Below are 4,779 nucleotides of genomic sequence, written 5' to 3'. Positions count from 1 at the left end.
GGGGGGGGGAAGACCCCAGGAAACAACAATGAGCCTGTTCCTTGTGGTATTACAAATGGATATGCTTAATACTTCACATAAGGAGAAAGAATATCATATTTGTCAATCCAAGCAAACATATACCTATGCCAAAGGTGCAGCAATCTTTGCAAATGAAAAAATTGGGTCTAGTTTGTAACCAACTCCTGAAATAATCAAGTAACAGTTTCAAAGTATTTAACTGGTACTATGAAGGGGTGGCTACTATGTCATGCAGCTTTCCAACAAATCCAGTTAAATTGGGGACAGAGGGGAAACAATATAATAAGCATATTAAGGTAATGCAGAAACATTAAGGACTATAAGTTTTCCATTTATTTGTATTTTTTCTATTGGTTCAGGGTTTATGGTTTAGGGTTTGGGGTTTGGGGTTTGGGGTTTGGGGTTTGGGGTTAGTGTTAGTTTAAAACTTAGTAACTATAATGGATAAGATTATTTCTCCTGTATAATAAGCAGACTAAGGTACACATTATGTTTAGTTAGATGATGTAATCTTTTGAAGAATGATCCATGCAGTTTTGAATTTTATTACTGGTATCTTTTGAGCATTTAAAAGGATGGATAATCTTGTTTGAATGGTTGACAACATTTGAAATGCACTGCCTCGTGGCCATCCTCGGTCCAAATGGCACTAAGAGTCTAAGAATATTGAAAATTCTAGAGTAATGGCCACAAGCATACAATGTCGCAATTATATAGCTAGGTTTTACTTCTGGAGCCTTAAATTGTACCAACCTCTTGTATTCTCTGACAAGTTTTATGTTCGCAAAGCATGTGGGTTTCTGGTTATCATACCAGAAACCTGGATTCAAAACCTGTCTTAGCATCTACTAATTCATTAATCATATTTCCCATTCAAGAAGAAGAATAAGCGCTGCATGTTTCTGCGAAGATATAATTACATACTAGAAAGGAAACAGGTAGAAATGTATCCAAATTAATTTCTAACCAAAGAAAACTAAACCTTCAAGTATTGAAAATTCTTTAATAACAAAGGTTAAACTAGAAGGTAGTCAGACCATGTCTGTTGCTATTGTAAACAAATCCTGCAAAAAGGAATCTCCAAACTTCACTGAAGGTTTAAGGCAAGACAATGTTGTATTTCTTTGAATTATTTCGAAGGCATTGGTATACTTCCTTATAGTCATCATAAAAGAGAGAATATGATAAGTATATTCTATTGGAGTAAATCTAATATATCAATGCACTAATTTTATAATCAACACTAAGACATCTTTCGGTGGTTGAATTTAAGTCTGCATACTTCTCCAATTGCAGCCAAAGTCTTCTACTGCTCTATTTAATTTAATAGGTTGTCCAATAAAAATTTAACAGATCTCCTCACCTTTACATAGCATGATTATTTTGTGAAATAGGCAAACTTAGACCTTAAGAGTTGATTGCATTTTCTAAACCAGAAATTCAATTTCTACTGCAATACTACTATTTGTTGAATCTGAAAAATAAAGACACACTGAGGACATGTCTCCATTGGGTCCTAGCACTTCAAGATCTTGGAGGATTTGTATAACCTACAGGACAGTGGTTCATAAGTCAGAGTTAGTAAACCCATGCCCATGAACTTGACAGAGTGGGTAAGTGGTGCCAATAGCATTTCGAGGCATGTGGATGTAGATGTCAACTTCTAATAGCTGTATGATTGTTGAAAGATAGGGGAAAATGTCTTCGAACTCATATCAATTGGGAGAAGATTCTTGTACTTTACTACTAATACGAGGTGGGAATAACAATATATCCCAAAATCTTTATAAGAAGCCTGAGGTATTTTGTTATAGGATCCAATTTCTGTTGCAGCAAAAACAAGTACTGTCTTCCAGAGGCCTACCTGTAGCCCTGGTATATGTAAAGTCTGTGGAATGAAGACTAATTGATGGTTGTGCATATATTAATCATCCCAGAGACTGTAACCAGTTGGAAATCATTATGGTTAGTAATGGTACATTACAGCTCCTAACCCTTCTATACTCTTAAGAGGAACGGGGTATATGTACTCTCTTGCTCTGATAGAAAAAACTTTAAGAAGTTCACCATCACCTTCAAGTCGCCATTCTTGAAATTTATGGTATGTTATGAAGTTACTGGCTTGGACAATAGGAAGCAAGGAAAGTGGGAACATGATAATGTAGCTGGCCCTAGTAGGCAGCTATGGTTCTTGATGCGCTCTGTTTTGCAGTCGACATTTTTTCCCAACATGAATCTTGTTTTACATGATTCAGTAACATTGTACTCTGTATTCACAATTAATGTTGTTTGTCAGGAAGTTTTCTGAAGAGATTTTTTTTCTTTTCTTGGTAGAAGAATGAATTTATTAGAAGTGAGAAAGAAGAAGACATCAATATTACTAAAGAGCATCCAGTTATGTATGCATGTTATTAGTTACTAAACAAGGTTGAGAATTGCAATTTTGCAACCTCTCCGACTCATTTGATGACCATAGCATACAGAGGAAAGGGATGATTTCAGGGGAATCAGGGACCTGATTTCACTGTTGATATCAAAAAGCCTCCAAGTGGTTTCTTAACCATTTTTCCCTTCTGAACACATTGACGGTGGCTATTACAACTAATGCAATATAGCAGTGTTGGGTTCGCATCAATCAATTCCTTTGATGCACAAATGATAGTGATCACAGTAATCTAAGAACAGGTTTCTAATACCAAATGCCCATTCCTCAGAAGATTTCTAGTGTGTTTTGGCGATATCTCTTTATGTCCTTGTTACAGAGAAATCTTAAACTGTACTTCTGAGAAAAAAATTTGCACACATATGATTGTATGATGTGCATGACTTTATAAACATCACCTGTATTTTCCATTTGGAGGGATAAGTTGGACTCGATAATATTTACTTAGTATGCAGTATGTCGCAGAATGAAGCCCTCAACCAGATTGAGCCAACACTACATACCAGATTACTCCCAATAGTATAACAATCTTGATTATCATCACTTCACCTTTTTCCTGTAACCAGGTGTAATGAAACATTGTAAATTTCTGCAGCTTTTGCCTCACTTTTTTCTTGTAACCAGGTGTACGAATACATTACTCCCTTGGGGTTTTAAATTATTCACTTTTCTTATATTTCATGTCCCACTTGGAAGACACCTTGATTCTTATCCTCTTACAGTTATTTTCAATGGTGATCTAGGTTGCCTGATTTCCATCAATCTTTCTTTTTCATCTTCCTCTTTGTCACTAGCTAATTAGAAAATCTGGGCAATGTGGGGGCACTTCATGGATTCTATATTGTTTGCAGGGAATTGAGAGACAACTGAAGGAAATATACACATATGATAGAACATGGAGATCTGACAAGCATGCAAACAATTAATATGGGGATCCGGCTCCTTTCCAACAACTTAAGCTCCATCCATCTACCTCCCACCTCTGTGAGGTCGACACCTGGCATTTTTTTTTAATCCAATGGTTGTGCGTCACAACCCACGACCCCATCTTTCCTCTCCAAAAGCATACACACTACCTGACAATGGGAGAAAACCCATACCCGTTTATCGATCTTCCCTCTTTCCCTCCCATTTCAAACCCTGGAGAGAATTGCCCCTCCCATTTTCAGCACCATATAGATATTTGGTTCCCATATCACTCCGATCAACAAGGAACTCATCCGGATGGGCAAGATCGCACTGCTCAAGGGAACACCATATGATTTAACTGAACCCACTACCATTGGAAGCAATATCTATCAGCTCACTAATGGAAGATATTGACATCAATTATGTGCGCAATTGTAAGGAGATTGTGGGATCTATGAAGAGGGAAGCCATTGTCCACGATAGCAAATCAGGAAGTTTTTGGAACTGTGTATCAGAAGTATAGGGCACTCTGTTTGGAGAGCAAAGGTTTCCCGATTTGTGAATTACCCAATTTCCCTTCACAACTTGAGTATCTTGGGAAGATGAACAGACATTTCATGGATTTCAAGTTCTCAACAAATAGGATATTAGAGATGAAGGATAAGAAAGGAGTTCTGGGAAAAATGTGGAACCTTTTAGAGTTTATGTGAGAGGTTATCTAAAAAGAGGACATGTAAATTGGTTGCAGTCACTTCATTTCAAAGTCTTTTTTATGAATTTTGTATTTTCATAGCAGCACTTTTTGATAAATATCCATTTCACGGTAGATATCAATGACTCTCTTTAATCTATTGAACCTTTGAGGGAATGAATGATAATCTGATTTTGTATTCTCAAGCAGGTTGATATGTCTGACTCTTTGTATCATTATTGGATGCTGAGAATACTTCTCTGTTGTTCAAGGTTGGGGTTTGGTATGCAAAAAACTTGGGGCCTCACCCTCTCTTGCCCTCCAGGATCCTAGCCCAGCAACCTAAAGAAAACAGTTTGTCCCTGCATGATTCGGGTATGTGGGTTTCGGTTGGTTAATGGCTAATAGGGTCATCAGGTTCATCAGTATTGGTGAAATCCATCCTGAAACTTTTAGACCAGCAATCTCTATTTGGACATGAAAATATATTAGACTAGTCAACACTTTTTCCATGACCTCCAATCCTGATCCTCGTCTAGATTGCTCAGCCTTGGCCATTGATGGTCCATCTGAAATCCAAACGCCACACTACTGCTGCAATCCTTGTAGAACAGCCCTTTTATACATCCATATCGCAACTCACTACTCAGAAAGCTCAATGAAACACAAGAATACAAACATAAAATGGTGAGCTTCTTCAACTCAAAAAACAAAA

At 37.2% G+C, this 4,779-nt stretch overlaps 1 protein-coding gene across 1 annotated transcript in view; it reads left to right on the top strand.

Annotated features, from left to right (window-relative positions):
* Positions 1–4,171, top strand: part of LOC122059153 (pentatricopeptide repeat-containing protein At3g46790, chloroplastic) — a 7,486-nt gene extending 3,315 nt beyond the window's left edge. Inside the window, exon 2 of the mRNA XM_042621840.1 lies at positions 3,316–4,171. The gene's annotated coding sequence lies outside the window, so the exon portion shown is untranslated. The remainder of the gene's footprint in view (positions 1–3,315) is intronic.
* Positions 4,172–4,779: the final 608 nt, after the last annotated feature.

The sequence above is a fragment of the Macadamia integrifolia genome, chromosome 2, assembly GCF_013358625.1.
Source record: "Macadamia integrifolia cultivar HAES 741 chromosome 2, SCU_Mint_v3, whole genome shotgun sequence".
Lineage (NCBI taxonomy): Eukaryota > Viridiplantae > Streptophyta > Magnoliopsida > Proteales > Proteaceae > Macadamia > Macadamia integrifolia.
Note: the sequence above shows the minus strand (reverse complement) of the source record. Positions and strands in the feature narration are given on the sequence as shown.